Genomic DNA, 15,383 nt, shown 5'->3' on the forward strand with positions numbered 1-15,383 from the left:
CTATTTAGTAAATTAAGGCATGCCTTTTTTCTCTTTGGAAATCACTACAGACTATGTTTGTGGAAGCACAATGTGGAAGCTTCTGCACCACTATCTCTGTTATGACCATTGTGTCTGCCTCACAGTTAGAATTCTTAATTTGCTTACAGGGAACATTACATGCAAAGTTCTACCTGATCAAGAGCCAAAATCTTCATATCACCTTGTCTTGTGTCAGATCAGACTCCATTGCAGAAATGGTTCTCATTTTGAGAATGTTCTCCCATGTCAATCTGGATATTCATTGACAAAAACAAGCAAAAATTCAACTGCCAAAATAATATTATGCACATCATTTTCTATGTTTAATGTCTTGTCATATTGTTGATGTCTGTTTCATCACTGAGAATCTTATGGTAATGTGCCAGAAATTTCAAAAGGTGAAATTGCACATGACATACTTTAAAAAGAGAGAAACAGCAGAAAAAGAAAATGGAAGGGTAAAGAAAAATGAGCAGGGACTATAAAATTAGAGGCTTAAGAGAGGATAATAAGACATAAATAAACCTAAAGTGGCTCTTGTTTAATTTTAATCCCTGAAAGATGGGGATTTCTTCATTGGTTACCCTCAATAAAGACTGAGACCTCAGTTTATTTTCAGCTCCATGACATCCTGTTTTAGTAACTTTTAGATTACTTCAGTTCTCTTTAGTTTATGGACAATTTAGCATTTTGCAACTTGAAAATTGTTTCTTGTGTTCCTTGTGAAGTTATAGCTTTCAGATCCATCCTGATTTTCTCCCACTAGCCACATGTTGTAGATCAGTTGTTTTTTTGCTCTTAATCTGAAACCCTGCTTTGTCTCCTCCATTATTCATATTGTTTTTACTTTTATTTTTATTTATTGAGATTTTAAATTATACTTTATTTAAATAATGTAGTCCATTGTATAAACAGAGTGGGGCAAAAGGAGATTTACAGTTGTTTATGTGGAAAATATAATAATAAATCATAATGCAAGATAAACTCTGTGTTTTACATACTCAGAACTGTAAACCTACTATGTACCACATCTTCTTTATCCAATCTTCACAGAATTGTACACTTATACCTATATGATTTTATTAACCATTGTCACCCCAGTAAATTTAATTTTAAAAACTAAAAAAAAGTAATCTGCACATAAAAAATTTTAAAAAGCAAGTGAACAAAATTCCCAACACTTTGTAAATCATGCTAGGATGGATTAAGAGCAAATATTCAGAACAAGCTCCTGGTTCTAGTCCTTCTTACTCCACACTCTAAACCTTACTAGATTAACTTTCTAAAATACCATTTGGAGCATATTTCCCATCTACTCAGAAGAATTTGATCGTATTCAATTACTTTCAGGTTAATGTCCGCTCCTTCTAGACCAAGCAATAGGTGTCTCTCTAAACCAGTCTTTTCAAAATTTGTGAAGAGGGGAAAAAAGTTCTCTTCTTGGGAATGAGGATCGATGTGCCCCAAATTTTATATGTACTTTTGCATTTGCATTTTGAAAAGAAGCATTTAGTTTTAGCACTTCTTATGGTTATTTTACCGCATAAATTATTGCTCCCTTTACTTTTATCAGAACTAGTGTAACTTCCAGAATATAGTTTGAGGTGTATTTTGGCATCCACCCATTATGGACACACCTTCTGTTACCCACAAATAAGCTGATGGATTGCAGAACATGGCATGTACCTTCCCAGGTCCAGCTCCATGTCCCTTCCTTATCTTACACACACACATGCACCAAATTCACATACACCATCACCACCACTGCTTTACCCCAATCTGTACCCCGATCCACAAACAAAAACACATCATCCATACTTATACATGTCAAAGCTTGGTCTCTGAGAAGTCTTTCACTTTTGGTGACCATTATATCTTTCAAAATCTTTCAACATTTGCAATCCAGACAAGTAACAACTGCATCCTTATATTGCTCCATAGAATTTTGTCCATATACTCTGTGTTTGTAGCCACTTTGGAATTCTTTAATGAGCAGGGATTCACTTGCACATATTCTGTATGCACTCAGTGCCTAGGATTGTGTCTCTAGCAGGAGCTCACATAATATTTGTTGTTTTAGGACAACGATAACAATAATAACTGAAATTGTTACCAAACTAAGATACAAAAAAGGAATTATTAATTGGAAAAATAACATGTACAGAAAGCTACCATGTTAGTATTTTCTTACTGGAAAAACATCTCTATTTTAGAAAAAACAAATGTACTTCTTAAAAACATTTTCAAACTGGAAATGGTGTTTGTAGGCATGGCAGTGTGCACCTTGACAAGGTAAGATGAAAACACAAGGACTTGTTCAGTTAGAGAGCCAAGGTGAATACAGCATTCAGTGTCACTTAAGAAACTGGTATTGTTTGTTATATATGGCCCACAGGGTGATGGGCAGTCAGGGAGGTACAGGTTGTCCTAAGGCCCCTCCCTTCTGACACACCCTCTTGTTAGCCTACCTCCTCACCTGAGGTAATTTTTCAGGTGCTATTTGCTTTGAATTTACCCTCGCTTTTAGATTTATGGCCCACAAACCCAATATAACTCTAATTCTACTATAACAAAAATTTGACTATGGTGCAGTCATCTTTTGAAGCCGTCTGTTCATTTAATTGCCAAGATGATCTCATGCCAGGGCAATTTCAACAGTAAGCATTCCCATTTTATGGAAACTCAGATGTCATCAACACATTCAAAACATGTCTGGAGGATCTGGGGCACCCCAGTATTTCAGGGGTTCCCAGGAACACAGAGGAAGCCAGTTTCTTTCTTCACCTTTCCCCCTTCTTCGGCTTTTTGAAAACAGGACCTGATGGCAACAAAACCAGGTGCACTTTTCTGCAAGACACAGACTGAAGAATATCTGCCATGTGACTTCCCCAGATTTAAGAGACAAATACAAATACAAATTGAAGTTCCCCTAGAAGAGGAACCAGATTTTCCACTCTGAAGTTCAGCAACCACTGCTGCTATTACAACGTAATGTTTCCAGGATGGTTTCGCGGGGCGTAACACTGCCTGCTTACACTCAGGATGAAAAGCCACATTTGGTAAAACACCAAAGAAAGGCCTCTGTTACTTTGTGAAAAATAGATCCAGATGAGGCTTAAAGGGTCTCAGAACTCCCAAATGCCCGTTAAAGACTTGAATTGGCCACTAAGCCAGTCTCAGAGGGTCAGATTTGAACTTCCCTAATAGACATTTCAGATCTTGTGTGTGCCTCTGCCCTTGGAGCTGGACTTAGACACTGTGGTGCTAATAAGTTTAACAAAAGAGGCTAGACATGATACATAGCAAAGGAATTTTTACAGAGAAGTGAACAGCAAAAATAATTTCAGTCCCTTTTATGAGAGTCAATATAGTTAACAGAAATGAAGTCCAGGTGGAAAAGTATATCCCTTGAGTAATTGGGGAAATATTCTCTCTGGAGAAAAAGAAAAATCTTGAATCTTGCTTTCCAGATACAAGGAAGTGATTTTAGAGAAGAAAGAATTTCAGACATTGAGTTATTGGCTGGAAATTTGCAGAAAGAACATAAGTCAAATGAAACTCAGCTAAAGCAGCTTCCATATTTATTCATTATTTCTGTTATCAACATGGAAGGCTTGTTTCTCTCAAATCACCTGCTCTCCCTCTGCTCTCCATCAAGTGCTGCCAGGACACAATTTTCTAATTGGAGCCCTCATTTGCATTCAGGTTTGCTCTTCTGCTTCTAACTGGTAAAAAGGAGACCAAAGCAATGTTTTCTTAACCTTATATCCACTCGACAAATATTCTTATCACTACATCTGTCTAAATTCACAGACATGACTTGGAAAGAAACCAAGGCATTCTCCAAAGGCAAAGCTAGGGGCATGGCCTCTGTCAGCTTTAAATGCTGACAGATTTCCGAGGGTGTGACAACTATTGCCATGCAATTCTGGGCTTGCTGGAAGAGTTACCTTGTATAATACATTTGGAAACCAGAGTAAAATTGACAAAAATGTGTGCCTCTCTCTTTCATCCTGCTGACAGCTCCCCCCTCCTTTTTACTTTCTTCTCTCCTTTTGATATTTCCATTTGCTTTGAAAACTTCCTTTCAGGTGGTCTAATGATGACTCTTCTTTTTTTCTCATAAATTCTCTTTTTTGACATTTTATGCTTTTTTTTTGTCTTGGTCATGTTATTCCCACTATACAAAGCATTATTGTTCTTGACAATCCCCGAGTTAATTACTGGCCCTGAAAGCAAAGTAACTTATATCTCTTTGGGAAAATACAGTGCTAGGGCCAAAGCCATCTCAATTATATCACATTTGAATATTATTTTGTGAGCTGATCCTTCTGAAGCACACATGCATTGCCTCCCCCATTATCAACATAAGGCCCCAAAGTGGTAGATTTGTTATGAAAGATGAACTTACATTAATGCATCATACTCACTCACTGTCCATAGTTTACCTTAGGATTTGCTCTTCATATGCGTTCTATGGGTTTGGACAAAAGTATGATGACATGTATCCATCATTATAGTATCATACAAAGTATTTTTCACCACCCCAAAAATCCTCTGTCCTCTGCTGATTCATCTCTCCCCACCCCACTCCCTGCAAACACTGATCTTTTCATTGTCTTTACAGATTTGACTTTCATAGAATATTCTATAGTTGGAGTCATAGCCTTTTCAGACTGGCTTTTTTCACTTAGAAGTATGCAGTTCAGGTTTTTCTATGTCTTTTTATGGGTTGATAACTCATTTCTTTTTAGCACTGAGTAATATTCCATTGTCCCAATGCACTGCAGTTTATCCATTCACCTACTGATGGATGTCTTGGTTGCTTCCACATTTTGGCAATTATGAACAAAGCTGTTATAAATAGCCATGTGCAGGTTTTTGTGTGGAAATAAATTTTCAAAACCTTTTGGTAAATACCAAGGAGTGGAATTGCTGAATCGTATGGTAAGAATATATTTTTTTCTGTAAGGAATTGCCAAATTGTGTTCCAAAGTGCTATACTATTTTGCATTCCCGCCAGCAATGGATGAGAATTCTGTTCTTCCACACACTTGCCAGCATTTGGTGTTATTAGTGTTCTGGAATTTGGCCATGCTAATAGTGCTGTTATCTAAAAATTTATCATAATTCTTTCCACATAACAGAATTACAGTCAGACATATAAACTAGCTAGACCCAATTTCTAATCTTCTGTGCAATTAGGCTGGTCACAAGACCAATTCCTTTCCAAGGAAGGTAGGTTGAAGTAATGCGTGCTACTTTAAGTTCAGGTACCATAAAATAAAGGTGTTTGTCCATCCTTTATGCTTCTTTTGCTGGAACCAGAAAAAGTAAAGATATAAGAGTAAAGATATAAAATACTCTGCCTTAAGGAAGGCAGAGCAACAACTTAATGTCATGTTAGATTCCTGGCTCCTTAATGGACACAGTGGAATAAGTTCTTCCATAAGCAAAATGCTCACTTTGGAACTGTTATTGTAGAAATAAGCATATATATTCACTAAGCCACCCTATTTTGGAGTTACAGCAACTTAGCTTTACCTTAACTAATACAGTCTTTTCCAAATGCATTTCAAGATGCATTTTAAAAATAGAGTCACTGACTAAGAAGGGATTGGTGTGAAAATCATTGTCCAGGAGAGCTAAACATACTCGACTTCCCTAAGAACTACCAAAATTATTTTTGAAGTCTCTTCTAAAGAGAGCTGACCTATGTTTATTTAACTTCATCCTTTAGATTCATGTATAAGGAGCGAGAAAAAGGAAGGTCATTCAAGACTGGATAAGAAAAATGAGAAAGTACATGCAAATTAATTCACTGATCAAACCAAAATTGTAGTCAAGCCTTAGACACCCCCAAACAGCTGTCACTCTTTAGCCCCTCTCCCCCATCTTTAGACAAATAATAATTTATTCTTGATCTCTATATATTTCCTGTTCTGGATATTTTATGTAAATGGAATAATAAACTATGTGCTCTTTTGTGACTAGCCTCTTTTACTTAGCATAATATTTTCAAGTGTCATTCATGCAGTAGCATATATCAGTAATTTATTTCTATTAACATTAATATTTTATGTATCAATTACATAAAATTAATTGATACATAAATTAATTAATGCATATTTGAATTGTTTCTACTTTTTGGCATTATAAATAATGTTCATATGCCATTAATTTAAGTATACTTCTGTGTCTAAACATGTAGATTATAACTGTGATACAGTGGTATTCTAATGCTAATTTTTAATCATCCCTAAACAATTGTCATTTTCATTCTTTGGCTGCCCCATTTCTCTCAAGCCTCCTTGAAGCCTACCTTTGCTTCATGATTCTGGTGTCCTGCTCATCTGGGTGGCGATGTAGTTTTCCTAGGTTCAAATTTTGAGTCTGTCTCTTCTTAGCTGGGTGTCTTCAGGCAAGTTACTCTCTTTAGGCCTCAGTAATTGCAACTGTCAAATGGGGATAACAATGCTCATAACATGGAGTTATTATAAGACTAAATTAAATTAGTTAATACATTAGAGTACTTATCATAGTATCACATACATAGAGAAAAATATGGGGTCCAGCATAAGTAAGGCTTGCTTGAATGTGGTCGGTAGGGTATGTGAATGTCTCACATGAGATGGACAGCAATTTGAACATTCACTTAAAATGTCATGTGGTGTGCTTGAGTGTGCTATTGTTATGTTACAGAATTACATGCTTAAAATTTTGTAATAAAAGAGTTCGTAATAAAACAAGGGGCATTATTTGTGCCGGAGTCTGTATTAACAATTATTGTTATCATTATTGTTAATAGTAATTTTATTTTTGCTGCTATTATTATTATTACTTACCCTCTGGGATCTGAGTTCTGTAAAAGTAGGGGCTTTGAGTGTTTTATTCATTCATATCACTAGATTCTAGAAGAACTTCTACAGTCTTGAACAAATCATTTACTATCTGATGAAAGCTTTACTTGGGCTCTGAGTGACACCAGTCAGAAGTCCTTTATCATGAGAACCACCTTGCTTTCTGTTGGATTGCTTCTGCTGCTTCTCTGAAAGCCAGTTGTCACCTCTTAGCCACCGTGGGTCGTGTGATTAAACTCTGTGATTTCAGCTGTTGGGAAATAAAGTCTGTTTGTGATATCACACCATGCTTTCCATATTACATTGGCCATAGATAGCCACTGCAGTTTATTGCTTAAAAAGTAAAGTCACCTAGCTTCTGCAATTTTAAGTTCACTGCAGTTTATCTAAGCCCTAAGAATAAAAACATTTTATTGTGTCTGTATATAAATAAAATCTTTCAGTGATAAGAGAGACAAAGTAATTGTAGTTACCTGTGGTCTCAAAAATAAAAATTTCATGTCCTAAGATAGCATATTCTTTAGGATAAAACCAAACTGTGGTTCTGTAAGATAGCTTTCTAATGCATCATTTCTAGGAAATCTTGAGGCGTGGATAAGTTACACTGCCACATGGCTTGGAGAAGGAAAAAGTCTGAATCTTGCTTTTTCTTGTTAAAAATACTCAGAAAGTTTGAATTGTTATTTGTTTGTTTGTTTGTTTATTATTTCTATGATCATAGGCTATTTGGCTGGGAAGCCATTTTGGATATCATACCTGTCTTAACTTCCTATTTTTCTGGATGGAAAAAAGACACCCACTGTTTTTGCCTGGCCACACCCAGCTAGTTCTGGTGAGATCTGAGATCAGATGCTCTGGTGAGGGTTTGGGAATCACAAAGATATGAGATTCTTGTCTAGGATGGTTCACTCACTAAACTATTCTTTGAACCTTGGTTCCAAGCTTCCTCATATGTAATTGGTAATAATATTAATATATACTTTCTGCCATTAGAAGAAAAAATATTTGAACTGAGGCTTTTCCAGAACTGAGTCCCTAAGAGTTACCACAGTAATGGCCATGATCTCCCTTTAGGCCCCCACTCCCACTCCCACCTCTTCTTCTATGCAGATTTCTTCTTGCCGCATCGTTTTTGTAGAGATCATCCCATGCTGGGCAATTGGGTTCACTATCAGTAAGTAACTTGTGAAAGCTGAGTTAACACAGAAATTACCCATTTGTTTATCTCTCTTTGCACCATATCAGTACTGCTCCCACTTTATTATCAAAGCCTCTTTAAACATAAATTTGATATATCTGTAACATCCTTGGGGTCCTTGGGCATAGCCTATACAAATGAGAAATTATTTTTAGTTGAAATATTATATTATGTTCTAAAGTATAAATCTATTGTAATCCATTTCTTTAAACAAAAGATTTACACTACTTACCTGTTAGGTAATTTTATATCCCTCTTCCAATAAATCTTATAAAATTAACCCTCAGGAAGGCACCCATCCTGTGGTTTATGGTGCCTCCGACACACTGCCAATACCCCATTTTAATAGCCAAGCATTCAACCAAACTTATAAATGTCAGCCCTTGAATATAATTACAGGAACCTGGGAAAGTGATCACCAGCAGCTCAGGGACTCTCAGCTTCGGCAAATTCTGAATCCCTTAGCAAGCTGCAAGGATCTGCTGGCACTGCCATGGGAAAGGTTAGCATCCTAAATTATTGCCTCTCAATTTTTTTTGACTTTGAAAATATTTTATTCTTTCATCCACAGTGAAAGAGAAAGGAAAGTGCACTGAGTTGCTGTTTTCCCATGTTGTATATAAAAGGAAATGAAGACTCATCAGACTTTTTCATCCTTCACAAACAATGAAAATATGCCTCATTGCTACAATAAAACAGGGATATGCATGAGGGAATCTGGGAAATGTAAAAATATCTGACTTGAAAGTCTTTTTTTTTTTTAGATCTTTGCACATGTTGAAGGGTTACTGGGACCTAAGTGCAGTGTGTGCACCTGCAGATGTGTGTGTACAGAATGTACCCCTTTCCCCCTATAGAATGGGGGAAAGTTTAGCTTTTCCCCCAACAGACCTCACTCAAAACCACTTGTTCAGCCATGAAGTAAGGTAAGAAGCAGGAAACATGAGCATGAGGAGGCAGTAGAAAAGAAGAGTGTCAAACAGAGATGGAAATGCCAAGAAGCTGTAGCAAGTGAGCTGGCAACCTCACGGCAGGGCAGAGGACCAGGATATGTGGTCCTCTACCTAGAACATCCTCTGCTTTCCTGTTCTATCCATTCACTGGTCTTTGCTCCCATCTCTTCCACTACTAACTCCTTTCACTTATCACCCTCATTCTCATTTGAGGCAATACCCATCTTAGATGAGGCTATTGTGTCAGAGCTTCTATAGTCATTGAGTCAGTGGGAAGATGGAGATCCTTTAATTATTTTTCTATCAGCCCCTCCTCCAGCTCCAGAACTACTTTGGTCACTTCCTCAGCTCCCATCACTTTTCCTACCACAGGCCCTTCCTAATCTTCATGCATCTTTCTTTTCAAGAGACAAGTCCAGTGCTCAGGGCAGCTTCAATTGTGAATAAACTGATCTTGACTTGTTATACCCTGTGTATTTTCTTGTATACAATAGCAGCTTTTTTCAAGAAACCCAAGAAACTATGTGTGTACTTGAAAAAGTAGAAAAGGGGGTAAAATAATGAACTTGTATTTCATTCTGCATTAGGTTGAGGTAAGAAAAAACCTAGTGGGGAAGTGACTGATAGTAAGATGTGGTGGCTCTTTTTTTCATTACATTCAAAGCAGACAAAGGAGGTGAATAGAAATTGGTCCAGGACTATGAAGCCCAATGTTACTTGAACAACACTATAGACTAAATAAACTTAAAAAAATATATACAGAGTGTTTTATTCAATAGCAGCAGAATACACATTCTTCCCAAGGACACGTGGAACATTTTCTAGGATAGATCATATATTAACCACAAAACAATCGCCAAAAAATTCAAGGAGATATAAAGTATATCAAGTCTTTTCTCGGACCACAGTGGAATGAAATGAGAACTAGATAACAGGAGGAAAACAGGAAATTTTACAGAAACATGGAAATTAAAAAACACACTCATGAACAACTGCTGAATGAAGGAAGAATGAATGCAAAAGAGAAACAAAGAGAATATTTTGAGATACCTGAAAATAAAAACAGCATACAAAACTTAAAGGATGCTGCAAAAGTAGATTGAAGGGAGAAGTTTTTAGTAATAAATGCATACATCAATGATAACAAAGGTCTTAAATAAACAACCTAGGCTTATACCTCTAGTAACTATCAAGAATAAACTAAGCCCAAAGTTAGCAAAAAAAAAAAAGGAATAAAAAAATTAAAGCAGAAATAAATTAAGTAGAGAATAGAAAAACAATAGAAAAAATTAACAAAACCAAGAATTAGTTTTTTAATTATTTTTCATTTTTATTGTTGTTCAATTAGTTTTCTGCCTTTTCCCCCACCCCTCCTCCCCACCCCAGCCTTCCCTACCTCCCTCTCCTGTTTCCTCCCCCATTCCCTTGTTATTGTCCATGTGATCTTTATAGTTGTTCCTGTAACCCCTTCACCTTTCCCTCCATTATACCCTCCTCTCTCCCTTCTGGTTACTATCAGCTTGTACCCAATTTCAATGTCTTTGGTTATACTTTGCTTACTTGTTTGTTTTGTTGATTAGGTTACAGTTAAACGTGGGATCATATAAAGAACTAGTTTTTGAAAAGATAAGCAAAATTGACAAACATTTAGCTAGAGTAATCATGAGAGAAAAGGATCTGATATAAATTATAAGTGAAAGAGGAGACATTACAGCTGATGCCTCAGAAATACAGAAAAGAGACTACTATAAAAAATCATACACCAACAATTACAGCATGAGTAAAATGGATGAGTTTCCTAGAAACATACAATCTACAAAGACAGGATGATAAAGAAATTAAACATCTGAACATACTAAGTGTGAGTAAGGAGAGTGAATTAGCATTCAAAAATCTCCAAGCACAGAAAATTCCAGGACAAGATGGTTTTACTGGTGAATCCCACAAACATTTAAAGAAATAACTAATTCTTCTTAAAGTCTTCCAAAAAACTAAAGAGGAAGGAACACTTTCAAAATCATTTTATGAGGCTGGCATTATCCTAGTAACAAAACCAAATAAGGACACTATAAGAAAAGAAAAGTATAGCTCAATATTCCTGATAATATAGGTGTAAAAATTATTTTAAAAACACTAAAAAATGAATTTAAAAAGTTAAAATGTTTATACAGCATGATAAAGTGAAATTCATCCCTGGGGTATAGGCATGGTTCAATATATGCAAATCAGTAAATGTAACACATCATATTAATAGAACAAAGAATAAAATCATATAATCATCTCAACTGAGGCAGAAAAAAAAAAACATTTGACAAAACTAAATATCCATTGATTGTAAAAAATGCACAAATTGGCATAGAACAATAATACCCCAAGGAAATAAAGGCCATATGACAAGCTCATAACTAACATCATACTTCATGGTGAAAAGTTAAAAGGTTTTACGCTATGATCAGGAACAAGGTAAGAGTACTGCTCATTCTCACCATTCTTATTCAAGAGTGCTGGAAACCCTAGCCAGAGCAATCAGGCAAGGGGAAAAAAAGGCATCCAAGTTGTAAAAGATGTAAAATTGTCTTTTTGCAGATGGCATAACCTTATATAGAGAACATTTTAAAGGCAGCACTGAAAAAACTATTAGAATTAATGAATTCAGTAAAGTAGCATGATAAAATATTACCATAAAAATTGGTTGTTTCTATAAAGACACAACAAATTATTTGAAAAGAAATAAAGAAAACAATCCCATTTACAATAGCATTAAGAACAATGAAATACTTAGAAATATAGTTAACTGAAGAGGTGAAAGATCTGAACACCAAAAAAACTGCAAAACATTCTTCAGAGAAATGGAAGAAGATCCAAATAAATTTAAAGATATTTATGGATTGGAAGAATGGATATTGTTAAAATGTCCATAACACCCAAAGTAATCTATAGATTTAAAGCAATACCTTCAAGATGCCAGTGGTATCTTTTTTTACAGAAATAGAAAAAGAAACAAAATTTGTATGAAACTATATATGACCCTGGATAGCCATAGCAGTCTTTGTTTTTCCAACTTACTTTTTAATTTAATCTTTATTGTATTTTTTCTATTACCATTTATCCCCTTATGTCCTCCTTCCCTCAGCAATCACCACAAAGCACAGGTCCATGAGTCCTTTATCCATTTTGAAATTTTAAGAAAGAAAACAATGTTGGATGTGTCACATGTTCTGATTTTAAACTATATTACAAAGCTACAGTAATCAAAATAATATGGTTAGACACATAGACCTGGCTGCATGGCTCAGTTACTTGGACCATTGTCGCATACACCAAAAGACTCTGGGTTTGATTCCTGGTCAGGGCACATAGCTCGGCTGAGGGTTTGATCCTAGTCAGGACAAGTGCAGGAGGCAACCAATAGAAGTTTCTCACATCAGAGTTTCTCTCTGTCTCTCTCTATCTCTCTCTCTCTCTGCCCCCCTCTACTCCTTTCTCCTACCCTTTCCTCTCTCTAAAAAAATAAATACACATATCCTCAGGTGAGGACACTATATAGATCATGCACACAGACCAATGGAACAGAATTGAGAGCCCAAATATAAACTTACACATATACAGTCAATTTGTATTTGACAGTGGAGCCAAGAATGCTCAATAGAGAGTAAACAATTTATTCAACAAATGGTAGAGAAAAACTGGTTATTTCCATGCAAAAGAATGAAACTAAACCTTGTCTTGTACCAGAAACAAAAAAAATGAACTCTAAATGGATTAAAAATGTAAGTGTATACCCTAAAACCTTAACACTTGTAGATGAAAACATAAGGAAAAAAATTCCTTGACATTGGCCTTGGCAATGACTTATAAATATGACACCCAAAGCACAAGCAAAAAAACAAAAATAAATAAGCGGGACTACATCAAACTAAAAATCTTCTACACAGAAAAAGGAACAATCAACAAAATGCAAAGAAGACCTATGGATGGCAGGGAAATATTTGCAAGCCACATACAAGGTCTGTCCAGAAGATATCCAGCCATGTAATGTAGAAACTAGAGATATTTATTGAAGAAGATATAAGATACAGAAACATTGTACATAGGACAACAATGCCTCAGTCCCCTTCAAAGTAGGCACCTTGGGACCTCACACAGTTCTCCCAATCACCATCAGCTTCCCCGTCATATTTTCCTGAATCTCATCAACAGTCTGAAATCTCTTCCCTATCAAAGGTGATTTTAGTTTTGGGAAAAGCCAGAAGTCACAGAGTGCCAAATCTGGGCTATGGGGGTTGGCGTGAGTCACCTGGGTGATTTGATGTTTCACCAAAAATCTCTGCATGAGCAGAGGCATTGTGATGAAGCTGCCAACCACCAGTTGCCCAGAGCTGCAGCCTTCTGAATCATTCTTAATAGTTTCTGCAGAGGGATATTCAAGCTTAACACAAAATTTGATGCAGATTTGTTGTTCTACTCACTCAGTCATTTGGAATGTGACAGCTACACAGTACACATGCTCATTCAACAGCATCTTTCACTCCCACTGACTAGTACAGTGAAATCATCATTGCTCACACATGTGCATTCCAGTCCACTCTCCTTGGCTGCCATGTTACTCTGATGTTGTGCAAACCATTCTCATTATATTAACAATGGTTGACTTCCAGACAGACCTCTTGTACCCTAAAATCTTTTCAAAGTAATTCCAGCTTTTCTCCAAACCAGGATGTGTACATAGATTCAAGCCTGTATTTATACTTTTTATATTACAATATATACTATTTCTCATTCAATTTTGACCTATAAAGATTTTACTATATATATCCTCAAATAACTTTAAACAAGTATATACTTAATTATTGTCTATTGCTTTAAAAATAATCTCTAGTTTTTTAAAAACTTTATATCAGCTAATTGCTGATATAAAGGTATCACTTTATTACTGTTACTTATTTATAGGTATATATAATGAGTGTTATATATTCTGGGTATATACAAGGGTTGGCAAAAGTAGGTTTAGAGTTGTGAGTATGTGAAACAGTTTTTTTATATTATTATTTATTAATTATTGTATTATTTCCCATATAAACAACTACAAACCCACTTATGCCCATTCTTGTATGTATGTGCATATATACAATATATAATTAAAAGTGGACCACCTATTATGTGCATGTGTTCTCAGGTATGAATGTGAGAGAATGTGGTATGTGTGTTTCTACATCTCAAAGTTTTAATGTTTAAGCATGTAGGAAAATTCTAATGCAGCATATAGGAAAATTTTAGGATGTTAATATTTTCTTTTTTAATCTTATTGCTATTGAATAATAGTGGTCACTGTTTCATCTATACTTTACCTGATAATGACAATTAGTTTTTTTCCCATTGAAACATTACCTATTTCACCTACTCCTTCCTCCACAAATGGGAAAGTCATGTGTGTGAGAATGAATAGTGTAGGCCTTCAACAGTTGTAGCTCAAATATTTATGAAGTGCAATGAAATTTTTTAGAATTATAAACATTGATGTCAGTTTGTCAAAGATTTTCTACAAGTTCAAAATGTTATTTAGTCCATCTTATTTACTATCTGAATGCAAATCTGATTATGAGACGTATAGGTTTGATAGCTAAAGACATTCCCACATTTATTAATCTATTCCTTTGGGAAATTGTTAAAATTACAGAAAGTAATCTCTTCTTTGAAGGGACAAGCAACACAATTTATTTTGTGATAGCTATCAATGTGAAATGGAGTATTATCTTTTGGAAATAAGAGAAGAACCATGGCATGCCTGCATTTGTCTATCATTAGCATGTTTTGAACATCTCAGAGGCAGTCAGAGATATGCTTCTCTTTGGGCTTTTCCAGTGTGAAGTATGAAATAAACTCTTTCACACCTTTCATTTGTGCTGTTAAGACTTTAGTCAGAAGTACAAAGCATGTTAAAACCACAGAATAAAAAGCAAACCTCAGAGTGGCTTGCCCTCCTATGGTGCTGCCCAAGAAGGCCAGGACACGGTAAGCAAGTGTCTGGAAAGGTGGTAAATAAAAAAATGAGTTCCCTTTGACCCCTTCCTCATCTTTAAAACACACTTGGGATGGGTTCCCAGGCTGAATCCAATGTGCTCTGGGCTATCAGCCCTGCAGAAAGGCCGTCGTTTGCCAAGCAGTGTGAAAGAGGACTAGCTGTAATTGGCAATCCATTTCTCCATTTCCATTGTACAGCCATCCCTGACAAATTAATCACAATCAAATGTTGGCTGAAGCAAGGGGCACCCTGCGCTGCGGGGAAGAAAAATGAGGTCTCACGCTGCTCTGACAGCTGAATCGTTCAACTCACCCCATTAAATTGAACAA

General features: G+C 35.9%; 1 protein-coding gene across 1 annotated transcript in view; it reads left to right on the forward strand.

Annotated features, from left to right (window-relative positions):
- The window catches only part of MACROD2 (mono-ADP ribosylhydrolase 2), a 2,133,612-nt gene that overhangs the window by 1,504,163 nt on the left and 614,066 nt on the right, over positions 1-15,383 (forward strand). The window lies entirely within an intron of this gene.

This window comes from Phyllostomus hastatus, unplaced genomic scaffold (assembly GCF_019186645.2).
Source record: "Phyllostomus hastatus isolate PE091 unplaced genomic scaffold, TTU_PhHast_1.1 phas_contig_17, whole genome shotgun sequence".
NCBI lineage: Eukaryota > Metazoa > Chordata > Mammalia > Chiroptera > Phyllostomidae > Phyllostomus > Phyllostomus hastatus.